This window comes from Nesoenas mayeri (genome assembly GCF_963082525.1).
Source record: "Nesoenas mayeri genome assembly, chromosome: 1".
Taxonomy (NCBI): domain Eukaryota; kingdom Metazoa; phylum Chordata; class Aves; order Columbiformes; family Columbidae; genus Nesoenas; species Nesoenas mayeri.
In genome coordinates, this window is record NC_137541.1 from 141648189 (window position 1) to 141662064 (window position 13876).

A 13876-nucleotide genomic window follows, 5' to 3' on the forward strand; every position below is an offset into this window, starting at 1 on the left:
TATCAGCCCAGGCTCCCTGAAGGCCGGGGGAAAGCCTTAAACTTTGGACAAGTTCCAGCCCACAGAAGGGGTGTGTGGTACTCCTTCCAGAGCTGTTTCTAAAGACACCATTGAGAGTAAACGCCAGCTTACACAGCCACTATGATTGGGGCACCTCACTCGCATTTCCATTAACAAGCTTTCCTTTGCATGTTCTCTTCATCAGTGATCTGTTGGTCAGAGAGTGCCATTCTGTGCTTCTGTGGGGATCTTTATGCACAATGTTCAAAATGTATACCACAGAGTACAGCGGAAAAGTAGCTAAAATAAAACAGGCTAAAATAAACTTAACTCAGAGAACTCCAGCCACAACAGGGTTTCAAGCAGAAAAACCCTTCACAGGAGGGCTACTAACAGGTAATGGACAGGAAAGACTAACAGATAATGGACAGGAAAGACTAACAGATAAAGGACAGGAAAGACTAACAGATAATGGACAGGAAAGAGGTGGTTCTCTGTCATCAGAATTAAAATTTCCTATGTATGTACCCCCTTCCCACTACTCCACTAAGTTTTTTGGCAAAACCAGGACCTGGCAACTGAACAACAGAACATAAACTCCATGAAGGGATGCTCACATTAATCACTTTCTTCACTGTCTTGACAGGGAAGGCACCAACAATGAAACTCCACACCACAGCTGTTCTGGTCATCTTTCAGCTTGATATCTTCATTGTGCACAAATTAAGACGCAAATTTGGAAGCCAACAGGAAGATAGGAATTCCCAATCACATTGCACATGCAGCCTGAGGAGTGCAGGACTCATCCTCAGCCAAAGTTGATTCTTGCCATCGAACCAGCAAGAAATCTTGTTGAAGGCAGTCAGAGCATAACTTGCCTACATGAGAGACTCATCTTAGTGGTGAGGTTTCACCTTAATGAAAGGAAAGTTTCTGTGCCTTAGAAATCTCTTAATTGCTCTCCTAACTATGAAATTTTGAAGCCATATATGTAAATGCCTTTTAATATCACTGATGTCTTATTGCAATGAGCTGCATGGGTTAATGACATTTTAATGAAGATTCCTGAGTCAGTTGCAGACATGGTCTTTCACTTTTTGCTGTGCATACTTGTATTTCACCTCTTATTCGTCCTTCTTTAACCTATATAGACTTAATCTTCTCATATTGTCATTCATCAGTCTGTCAGCCCTCTGACAAAGTATCTTACCTTTTTGCTGGGTTCTTAGCCTGCTGATAAATGTGTTATAGATGTGAAGATAGGGGAAACAAAAACATCTGAGACAAAGTAGTACAAGTGATTTATATAATGAAGTCTTATTCCTGACTTCATACAGTTAAGATCTTTAGACCACTGTCACCCATTATTTACAGCGGTGATGTGATGTGGTCCCAAATCCACAGCCCATGCCTGTTGCTGAAGCTCTTACGTGATGTGCATAAATTGTAAATGGCAGAAAAAAATTTTGCATGGACTTGAGAGTGCAAAAATCACAGCTGCAAACCAATCACATGTAGCCTTACGCAAACCCATCAAAATGCAAAGTTTAAAGCACAAAAAATATATACTCACAGTACAAAGGAAAGCCAAAACCAAGGATGCCTCTACCTTTTTTTGTGAGCTAACCCATGCACAATCTGAAGTTACTGCCACTGTTTTTGCTGCTGCTTATTCTCAGCGATTTCATGAAGAGTAGTTCTATATCCAATCATCTTTACTTGTGGCATTGTTAGTAGCTTTTCAGAACCAAGTACTTCTGTTTCCTGGGAGGGATGATTTGCTACAAAACTTTGCCCTGTGGAGAGAGAGACATGCAGCAGAAAGCCCGTGAAAAAATACCCTGGGATTTTTTGTTGTTAAGTACAAGGAACATGCAGAGGTGACAAGGCTTAGAGGGGTAGCCACAATAGTTCTGTTGACTACTATGCTAAAGAAGAGGGATTTTTCTAAAAACAAAGTGAAAAGGAGACAAAAACCCGTGGCTTGGAGGCCATATTGTAAGTATACTTTTCAAGGAACTGGCTGTTGGTTGCAAGGCAAGGTTTTTGGTTGGGTTTTTTTGGTTTGGTGGGGGTTTTTTGTGTGTGATTTTTTTCTTTTCTGTCTAAAAAGTGAGTATTAAAGGCACAGCAGTCAGCCATATCTTTTATGAGGGAAAAGAATTGCAGGAGGAAAAAGAGGAGAGATACATTGGTCCCGTCATACGAAAAAGAAACTGAGAGGAAACAACAGGCAAGAACAGTAGTGGCAAAGAAGTGTGGGAGGCAAACACAGGGAGAAAAAGCAAAAAAGGATCAGAAAGGTGAAGGCTAGTAGGAGAAAAGGAGATAAAAGAAATCATACGTGTGGACCTTGGTGCTCATGGCATTTCCCAGTTTCTCTTAGAAGGCTGGTTCCTGCAGCATGAGTTGAGAACATGCTCATAGATACTACAGGCTTCTTGGTAAGAACTGCCCAGACTTTTAGGCTGTCATAGTAAAGACTCTCTGCATTCCTCTGCAGAACACATTTGTATGGGGAAGAGAGAAACAGTGGCTGGAATCACCAGCACTTCACTATCAGTCACTACAAAACTGCCTTTTCACACTTACACTTCATTCTTTTCAAAACTACAGACTAGAGGGAGGAAGAGGTGGCTTCTATTTTTGGATGCCTACCTTAAGACAAATCAGCCTTCATTTAAGGAGCTGCTGCATATACAGAATTTACAGTTGCTGTACAGTACTGGAAGTTGGCACCCAAATTAAAACCACTGCGTTTATATACTCAGAGAACAAGGGAGCACAGTTTCATCCTATGTAACCATCCATCTATCCTTGAAGAACATTTTGAGATGTTCCAATTAGTGTTACTTAGTGCTGCTCCACAAACACACCTATTTTCTAAGCACGGATGACACTTTTTGCCAGGTACCTTTATCCTTTAGCTTAGTAACATTTTCCCCAATCGTTCACCAGCTATTTGCTGTACTTGAGTCTCCCCAAAGTGGTTCACAGTTGCAGGGAGCAACACCATATATTGCACATGAGTATAATTATATATACTCATACTATATATAAGTACATTCACGTGCAATGTATGAACAGTTGGTATTGCTGTCTGGTTCTGTATGGAATATGTGATGAGAAATAAATTTAAAAGGTCTTATTGTAACATTTACAGCAATCTTGGGTTAGAAACCAGAAGTGTGATGGCTGCCTCGCTTTACTGCTCTTCTGCAGGTTCCTTACTACTACAAGATTTATGTGAGGACTGACCTCCAGTGGGTACAAGATGCCATGGAAATATCAAATAAAAGACAGGTAAAAAAAAAGACGACCTTCTAGCAGAGTCAGAAGTCTCAATCCTAATACACACAGAGGGCAAGACAAGCTCCCAAACCATCACATAAAATCAGTCCAAAAACCACCTCCAAGAGCACACCAAGGACTGCATTTTTTTACAAAGACCATGCCCACTCCTGATACTCCTTCCCAAGACCACATCATCTTCCAAATGCATTCACAGAGCTCCTATCTCTCAAGCCCACTCTCTCTCTCAGCTCCAGATGTTTCCTCATATGTATCTTCAGGGCCATGATCACTCTCAAATCAACTCCCAAGGCCACGTCCATTGCTAAGACCATTCCTAAAGTTACATCCACTCCTCACCACACACTCTCTCCCCAGACACACTCTCAGGGCCACAGGCACTCCTAAACCCACTCAGGAATGACAGTGCAAATCTGTGGCAGGTGACTAACCATGGCACTAAATATAACAAGAAACAGCAAAACAGCCCCCTGCACCTTGAACTACATAGAACTGCTACTAACTAGGCAGCAAGAAAATCTCTATACAAACAGGGGCTCCATTCAACCCTACATCTCTGCTCGTATCTTCTGGGGATTAACTACTGTATGAGGCTAACGGCCACCCAGCTGTAACTACATCATGTGATAGGGGAATGTATATATCATACAGGCTATTGCTAGTTACATGGAAAGAAAATATTTGAGTTCTTTGAGCCTCCAGAGCCCTTTGAATAAATCCATGCTCACTGAATAAGACAAACCAGCTCCTTTAAGCCACAGCATTGTATTATTTCACTCCAGTAAAGAATCCTGCTCATGCAGCTGAAGATGCTATTTGGTGGTGGAGATTTTAATGAATTTTTTTTTTTTAAAAGTCTCAGGTAGAATTTGCAAAATGTTCTGTTCATGTTCACATCAGCAAACTACTGGGCTGAGAATACAAACAGCAAACCTCACAAAAATCCTGAAAGGTTTAACTGTTTAAATAATCTATATTTGCATTTCGTATCTAAATTTAAAGCATATGTTTACATGTTTTATCTAATTTAATTAGTATTTAATATAATTTTAAAATATCTTCCAAAGCTTGAAAATAAATCACAAAGATTAATTTCTTGGAAAATGAGTTTGTTTTTATGAATTTTGCATTTTGGCCTAATTTGAGACCAAATGAGGAATGAGTACTCTTGCAAGCCCTTCCACACCCTGGCATTGATGCTAACATGGTGTGGGATAATGTACTACATGTATTAGTTGTTACAACTAAGGAAAGAGATGCGAGAAGTCTGAAATATGGCTGAGGAACTGAATAAGTTCCAGTAATTCACTTTACACTTGTCTGTTACTAAATTAGTCCAATTTAGCCTGTCCTGAGTAATTACAGTGAGCATTTTAGAGGGCAAGTACAGAGACTGAGGTGATCAGACAACTGAGGGTGTTAGAAATAATGTTCTGATTCATTTTTAAAGCCACTTGACATTTCCACATACGACAAAGTGGTGGGCTGGCAAAAAGGGGCTAATGGAGGGGAAAATACATCAAACAGGGAAGCCACAATGAAAAAAGCAATTGTTGCATTAGGGTGGTTGAGGAAAGTCCAACCACCTCACTTTTACTCAGATAACAAGTGTGAAAATTATCTTGCATGGAGCAGCTTGCTTCAGTGCTCAGTGCAGTGTCCTGATCCCTGCTCTCCACAAAAAACTCCGACACTGTCTCCATACAAACACAGGGAGAGGAGACAGAGGATACAACTTAGCTGCATGTGTGAATCCTAACATAGTACAGTAAAGGATTATTTATGACCACCTAGCCACCTCTTATAGCTTTCAGGAAATGTGTAAGAGCTGCCTCAGGCATACACACAGCTGCTTTGAACTTGCTGTAATATAATTAACTCATCCCTTAGAGAACTCGGTAAACGAAGAAGAAAGGATACCCTTAAACTTAGGAAGCTTGCAATTCTAGGAGTCAATTAAAAGAAAATACTTAACAAATCAACTAACCTACAATTTTTTTCCTGACAAGTTCGAAGAAAGCTGCTGAACAAACTAAGATCCTCCAGGAATACAAGCTTTCTTCATATAGTGAGCAGCAAAGGAGGGTACAGAAGTCTGTTCTACTGTAGTCTGAGCCCACTGCCAGATAAAGACACTGCAAGCAGAGCATTACCACAGTTTGTACACTCTTATTCTGTATTAATATTAATTAATCTCTATTAATTTCAGATTAATTTTCCCATGGATGTAGTCCCTATCTACCCTCACTGTTTCATGATAAACAAAAAAGCCCTATCCTGTACTTCAGCTGGAGCAAGCAAGGCTGGTTCTAAGGATTGATAAAGCCTCTCTGTCTGTCTGGCTAGACCCACCAGTCTGCTGTCATCTGGGTCTTGTTTTTGCCATTAAAAGAACAGTCCTCAAAGGCAGCATGGAGGGAGAGAGCCTGGAGGAAGCTTTCTGAAGTACACTGAACACAAGAAAAAACACTCATCTTCCAAGTCTCCTAACATTACTAAAAATGCTGCCAGACCTTCTTCATAAGCTGTAGATCTTATGGATAAATCATGCAGTCCTATTTATTGCTCCAATTCTCATTTGTCAGTTCAGCTGTGATTCTGGGGCACTATAAAATCCTTCTGCCTAGCTACTTGGTGTGATTTTTTTGCTTGGCAAACACCAGCCTTGTCTTTTTGCTCGTTCCTGTGGCAGACAAGTGTTGCTGGTGCTCTTGCAGTCAAAGTGGTAACCAGACTCAGAAATATCCATTCAGTCCAGCAGCACCAATACAATCACTATCATTTTACTCAAACAAAATTATTCCATTTTATGCCACCAGGAATTTAGCAGAATGCAGACAAAGGACTTGCAGAATTTGCCTCAGGAGTTTTAACTGGCCAAAATCATAGTTGTTTTAGCTGATCATTTCCATGGGAATTCTTTTCCATGTTGCTCAACTGGGTTACTGGAAAGCACTTCCATGCTTCAGAAGAGCTAATTCAGATCTGATGGGTGGCAGTGGGAAGGTGGTATGCATTAGTCTGAGATTGTTCAGATCAACTAGCCTTTAGCTCCTTTTCTCTGCCAAGTTGTCTCATGGATTTATTCTGCACTGTATAAATCACCGCCTTTCTGCTCCTGGGTGGTACAGGCAACCACATTTGCTCAAGATTCATGGCCAAAGCCATTCTTCCAAGTCTCCAGGTGCAAGCTGGTACAGTCAGAGAGAAGTCAGTGATCCTCCACATACAGCTAGGTAAGACAAGAAGGCAAAAGAACTGCCAAGAATGAAATAATGTTGCATGAGACTGCATTTTTATGTGAGCTGCTCCATCTCTCTTTCCTGGCCTCAGATCAAATCAGCTAGAATTACAGAGCTAACTGTAACCCAGTTATCAACCCATTCCAGACATGCAAAGGAATGTCTCTCCTTACTGTAGGCCAGATTCTTTGGTGTAAAACAGATGTCCTGTTAACTTTCAACTCAGCTGACAGACATATCCCTGCAGTTTAAACTCAGATTACAACCTTAACTGCTTAATCTCTTTCTGTTCTGAATTCTGAAAACACCTGTCGAATAGATTTTATGTTAACAGGTTTCAAGAAGAAGGTCCAAGCACCCAAACGGCTGCCTGCAGGCAAACTCCGACACTTGAAATAGCTAGAGCAGCTCAGCCTTGCTAGAGGAAGAAGGTGTTTGCATTTGTGAGACACAGTGATTACCTGGGTCTCCTGTGCTTCCTTTGGGATGCAGGGTCACAGTCCTTTCATCAAGGTCTCTGCAAGGCCCTTATTATGCCAGAGATAGTTCTCTGCTAACTTTACTTGTTTAGCTGAGTCTAAGCAAAATTCTCCTTATTTCACAAGCACAAATGGTCCTTGTGTCATCAGAAGTATGTTTTTGCTTTTTGTTAAGTATTCAGAAAGGGAGTTTCCACTGAAACAACAGTGGATCCCATATGCCATTTGATTAGGAAAACACAGCATATATCTGAATGCATTGCATGCTGATTATGAGTGATTTAGACTTTAAGACATTTTGGACTGATGCTAGTGATGAGAAGGAATCCTTTCTAACAATTGAAACTATAAAACCTACATCTGAAATTATGAAGAATTCTCTTTAATCACGATAGATAGAACTTGATGGCCGAGTGACTAAACTAGGCTAAAAAGACTGTACTGTTCCCACGTCAATGGTATGCTCATACTTTTTGTAGATGAGTAGCAACAGGAGTTGTGAAAACACCTGGCAGGCTGTTCACCATGAAGGAAGTGCTTTTGGCCAGTTGATGGGCAGCTTATCCATGTCAATACTTTTGGACCTCACTGGACAATTTAGACCTGAGCTCCCTACAGAGTCAATCTCTAGATGAACCAAGATGCTGATGGCTCAGCTTTCCCTATGCTTCATAAAAACCTTCCGAACACTTTCATAGCCCACACTTAGGATAGAGGGAATCTAGATTGTATAGATTAATCTCCCTTCCTGCTTCTCCTGGTGGTACCCATTAAACACCACTGTAAGCCCTGAGAAAGACGACTAGTTTTAAAGGTGTTCAGGTTGGAACCACTCTATGGAGAGAGGGCATCAAGTTCTAGGCCTCTCAGTCTAGATCATCTCAATACCATCATATTCAGTTGTAAAATCAAATTACTTTTCACATGGAAGGGTAGTCTCTGTGGTCACCAGCTTCTGACTAACAGGGAAAGCATCCAAGGGATGTAACAGGAAAGATGCCAGTAGTGTTTCTGTAGCAATCTTCACTATCCTTGTCGCTTTTACAGCTGAGAAAGTAGGAAGATATATGCAAGGTTGGAAATTCAATCTGTGCTTGCATTATGCACTTTCCCAGCTCAGCTCAGCTGACTGGAAACATAATGCTCTCTTCCTTCTAAACTAGACAATGAGCATCAGGGAGAGACCAAGCTAACAACATAAACAGGACAATTTCTGCTGAGCAGAAAGGTCTTATTTTGAAATATTCATTTCACCTACTTGCCAGAGGCAGATAGGCCTCTTCTCCATGTTTATTTATGTAATCAATGCTAAGATGATCTTGTTATTCTCTCATTTTCAATTCAAGTCAGTCAGTGTTTTTCTTCATAACCTTAAGTTACTCATTATTTAGCAGAGTACAATAAATCAAATAATTTTGTCATAACAATATTCCTTTGCTCTGAGTTCTGGTGCAATAGACCTCTATTACTGTTATTTTGTACCTACAGCATCTTTCACCCAACGCATCTCCAAGCAAATGAAATCTTACAAGTGCTTATGAAGTAAATACAGTGGCTTACTTCTTCCATACAAATGCACAAAGAATTAAAAAACACTGAAATTCAGCAGCTATGTGAAACCATTCTCTAGCAACACGCTTCAACAATACAGGATGGAAAGATAAATGCTAAGAGCCTGCTGCTGAGTGGGGAAACGCTGGCAGGCTTGTCTTGAAGTCAGTCTAACAGAGATCAATCAGCACACGGCCTTAAAGCCGCACTATTCCAACACTGTAATTACAGCTTGACATGTCTTTCCTAGCAAAGAAAACTCTGATCCCCTATAGATAAAAGTTCAATACAGAAGTGTCACAGTTCCAAAGAGTTTTTATTGATTCATTGTCTGGTTCCTTCCTACTGGCCAAACAAGGTCTCACGAGACTTTACAAGGACTCCAGCAGGCTTCCACAGGACTCCCTCAAGCTCAGACTACCCCAAGAGTTTACACAGGAGACCACAGAGCTCTAGGAGCTCGATGGGATGTGCAGTAACAGGAGAGGGTAAGTGCCGACACCTGTGGCTTTAATCTGGTTTCTCAGATCTTCCATTGCACCTGCCATGGGGCCAGCAGGAAAGACAGTGACTCTTCAAAGCATCTGTTTCTGGCTCAGCAGATCATGCATGAGTTGCATGTGACCTGGTCCCAGCACAGCCCACATGTTCTGTCATTCTCTTGGAGCGCTGCACTTTGAAAACCTCCTGTTTCAGATTATGAAAGCTTTGGGGTCCCTGACATCAGGGAAGCAGATGTCATGACATTGCTCAGAAGCAAGTGCATGACAGATACACAAACTTTGTTATGAGCCCAAAAGAACCCTTCCTCAAAACAGTATGAACATGGTTTACCAAATCCACACTCTATACCAAGGGGTAATAGCTATTATCCTTAAGTTATTGGCAGAAGCCTCAAGAATCCCTAGAACTGAAATCCTAGAGAAGCTGAGATGTGTTTTGAATAAACAAATAAAATACCTCAACTTTTCTCCTCAAAATGGAAAAAATGTTTTCAGTTGTGCAGAAAGTTCTAGGTTTTTTTCCTGTTTCCAAGTGGAAACAAAATCCCTTTTTCCTGAATTTTATAATTTCTCAAGAGTCAATTATCTTAAGTTTCCACTACCTCTAGCTGTAAAAACTTAACATTGCAATAGCCTTTCCTACCTGAGAATGTCTTGTTTCATAAATGAATATCTATTAGGACTTTATGACAACTCCAGCAATTAGGCATTGATAAATCTTATCTATCATCATGTAATGAGTAAAATGACACAAAAGTTATGTGGCACATTTGTTATTAAACTACGAGTGAGTGTTAGACCTAAGAATAAAGCAAAAGTCTTCATGACAAGTCGTTCCTGAGTCTTAGAAAACGCTCCAGTCTGCCAGGCTCTTGTCTTTATTATTGCTTTATATAACAATAAAATTAAAAATATCTTAAGTATTACACATGAATTTCAAGTAGTATAAATCATCTGTTGCTTACCTACTGTTTAATGGATTCTCTAAACATGGGTCAAGTCTCAGTCATCTCCAGAAAAGATTTGCTGATAAAAGTCCTCCAATATGTCTGTAATGCAAGAACTTCCTTATCACAGTCCACCCATACATCAGTTTTATGTACATTTTCACACAATTTTGTATGTACATCCACATCAGAGGACAGAGGTATTTTCTAAACTGAAGAAAAAAAAAAAAAAAAGCTCATGATCAAACATGTGTAACATTAGGAAGAAAGCAGAAAGTTCGTTTGACTGTATGAGACTGACAATGGAGTTGATTCTCCACTGTTCTTTGCTTTGGCTCATTACACTCCTGAAAAGAGAGTAAATGCTGTAAGAAGAATTTGGGTTCCACGTAAATCTGTCATAAATCTGTCCTGATTCAGTGGTGTCTAACACTCAATTTGAACTAGAACTGACTTAGGGAGGACACCACAACTTTAAGCAAGGGAAGTTTTTTCAAAGCTGTTCAGTAATGGTTTTTAACCCTGTACATCAATAATATTTTTTTCAGTTTCAAAACTCAAAATGAAAAAAAAGACACAAAAACGTGATAAATGTCTTTTTTTTCATTAGGTCGATGTTGAACTCACTAAACATGCAGATCACCTCCAGACAGGGTGGCTAACATCTTTTTCTTTTAGTTTTGTTTTAAGGTGGCAAGCCTAATGGAAATCCATTACTTAAAGGAAGGTTTCAGAAGGTGCAAAGTGTTGGAGCAAGCCCTGCTGCATAAAAACTCAAACTCTACATAAAAACTTAAATATTGTCAAGTACATAACAAAATTCCTTACACCACTGAAGTACCTCTCTTTCTCTGTCCTTGTACATGTACTTTCAGAAACAGAACACCTTGTCTCAGATGACATAACCAAATTGCAACTCAAACCACTGATAAATGGCGACTCAAAAAAAAAAAAATGAATAAACCACCAAAACCACCAAACATCAGCTCCATCCTCAGTGAGGGGACTCTTTTTAGAGTGACAGCTATTTCTGAAAAACAATTTGAAATAAATGGTGTATTAGACAGACTGATAACACACTATCCAGACAGAAGCACAGATGATTTTCTCAGAAGAGATCTCAGAAATAACCAGCACTGTTTCAACCTCCTCCTCATTTTATATAAATAGCTAGAGATGCATTATACACGCATTCATATATACAGGGTAAGTTTCTTACCACTGTGCACTACCAGAGAGGGGAACAGCAGCCTCCTGGTAACTGTAAACCAGCCCACATTATGTAGCTATACGATAGGTCCATCATTAAAGAGATATTTAGCTACCCAAGACCCCCACATTTCTGACATTCCAGCTTAACTTTCCACAAAGGAATTGAATGGGCTGCTTAGCTACACAGTGCTTATCAGGTTTTTTATCCTTCACTTTTCCAGTGAGTAGGCAAGGGTGTTTTCCCTTGACAGTCTATTTCAGGTTCACAAGACAGTCTGTTCTCTTTGACTTAATTTTAAAGCCCAGTCAGCAGATTCCTAAAGCTCTGAAAATTGAAGGTTAGTCCTGTCAACCTTCCCAGATGCAGTGGACATTCATTGAAAGCTTTTATAATCTTGTGATGATAAAAGCCTATTAAAAAAATGCATGTATTTTTCCACTATTAAGATGGATTTTTGAGCTTTTAATAGGATCAAAAAAAATAGCACCTGTGCTGACTTGGTACTTTCCCTTTGCCGAACCTCTGGCTTATACCGGAGACCAGCATCTCTCTTCAGTCTCCTGAGAGGTGATCACTTTTTCTCTTACAGGAGCTGAGCTTGTCCTCTGCTGGTGCTGAGATGCTGCAGGTATGGCTGCATCCCAGTATTAGTGTTTTATCTGTCCCTAGTTGTCTCCTGGCAACTGTCCCTTTCCTCAAGCAGAGCTAGCTAAGTGGCAAGCAGCTCTGAGGATGGATCTCCACACCTACACAAAACCTCACAGGAAACAGGCTGTGTTCTGTGTGAACACAAGGTGAGCCTTGTGTAGCACTACATGTAAGATGATATAGGAAGAGGGAACTTTAGTGATTGCTTTCACCTTAGTTTTCCTACCACACCTTCTACTTCAAGCTGGTGCCGCTGTCGCGTTTATTTCTGCTGCTTTCCTTGTCACCCTCTTTTTAATTTTTCCTGTTTCATAGAAGCTCCCATCTTATTTTTAGATCCACCTCTTTCCACTCTATGCTCTGCCCAAGGCAAGAGCAAACATATAAACAACACGTCACAGTCAAAACATGAGCTCCTTTCCTAGTCATTGCTGCTCAGCCCTTCACAGGTCCATCCAGCTTTCCTGTGTGAGGCAGCAGGGTGTTAGAGAACAGATAAACCACAACAAAGGAGAAGGAGGACAAGGACAGTGGGAAGACAGGGCAAGAAGGGACATTTAGCTGCCCTCATGCTCTCCAAACCACTATGGAGCTGGATTCAGTCCCAATGTCCTGTTTGTCTCCAGCAGCCAAAGCACCCCTGTACAATAGGCCTTCCCCCTTGCCTCTAAGAGATAAGGACAGGCCTGCTGCACCTCTCATCTAAGCAATAGGCAGAGATTGCCCAGTGCTGCAGGAACAGCTGTCCTAAAATACAAGGTTACATTCCTGGAGAAAAGAAGGCTCTGGAGAGACCTTATTCTGGCCTGTCAGTACTACAAGAAGGCTTATAGGAAAGATGGGGACAAACTTTTCAGCAGGGTCTGTTGTGATAGGACAAGGGATAAAGGTTTTAAACTAAAGGAGAGGAGATTCAGGCTGGACAGGAAGAACAAATTTTTTAAAATGAGGGTGGGGAAACACTGGCAGTTTGCCCAAAGAGGTGGTAGATGCCCCATCCATGGAGACATTCCAGGCCAGGCTGGAGAGCACTCTGAGCAACCTGATCTAGTTGCAGAGGTCCCTGCTCATTGCAGGGGGTTGGACTAGATGACCTTTGAAGGTCCCTTCCAACCCAAACTATTCTATGACTTGGTAACATAACTACCTGCAAGTCAGCGTGGCCCCCAGTGAGATGGGAAGGGCACAGACACCCACGCTGCCAAGAGCAGCAGGTGTGAGCCAAAGGTAGACCCATCCCCTCTAAAGAGTATTGCTAAATGCTGGTCACCCCAATCTCAGATTTCAGCCATGTGTAAATTGGTTTGTCTGTATTAAAGCAGTGAACCCTGCAGCAGTCCATGTTCTGTACCAGTGTTATTTATTAATGAAACTACATATCCATAACAAAATACCCAGAGGATAGAAGGTTGGGCAGGGTTAGGGGAAGGGCAGTCATGGTGTATGTCAGCTACATGAAATGTGAACCCATCTACTTCAGTGAAGCCAGAAGCATGACTTGAGCAGATGAGCACATCCCTGAAGCAGACATTGGATTCAGTTTCACCAAGTAAATATTATGCTTGCTCTTTTCTTTAAGAAATCCTACAAAGGGAAAAAAGAACAGTTAACACCAGTAAAATATCAAAAATATTAAAATAAATATTAAAACCAGTAAAACGTTCTCCAGCTGCAGACATTAATGAAACCTCTCTAAGGAAATCATTCTGAGTTGGCCGAAGAAGCTAGAAGGAACCCTTCTACAATTGTCAATAGAGAAAAAAAAAGGAAGACAATAAAGAAAAAAAGCAGCAGCACAAGAAACCAGCAGAGCACGGCCTATCAATAGCCCCCTGTTCTGTTCTTCACATGTGACTTTGTAAAAAACCAAGCCTAGGGCTAAGCGTACAACTCGCCAATTGTAAATTATAATATTTTTGCTGCCATTCATGCTTGGCAAAACCATTAAGTGTGGTTCATGGTAGCTTGAGGTTTATGTGAG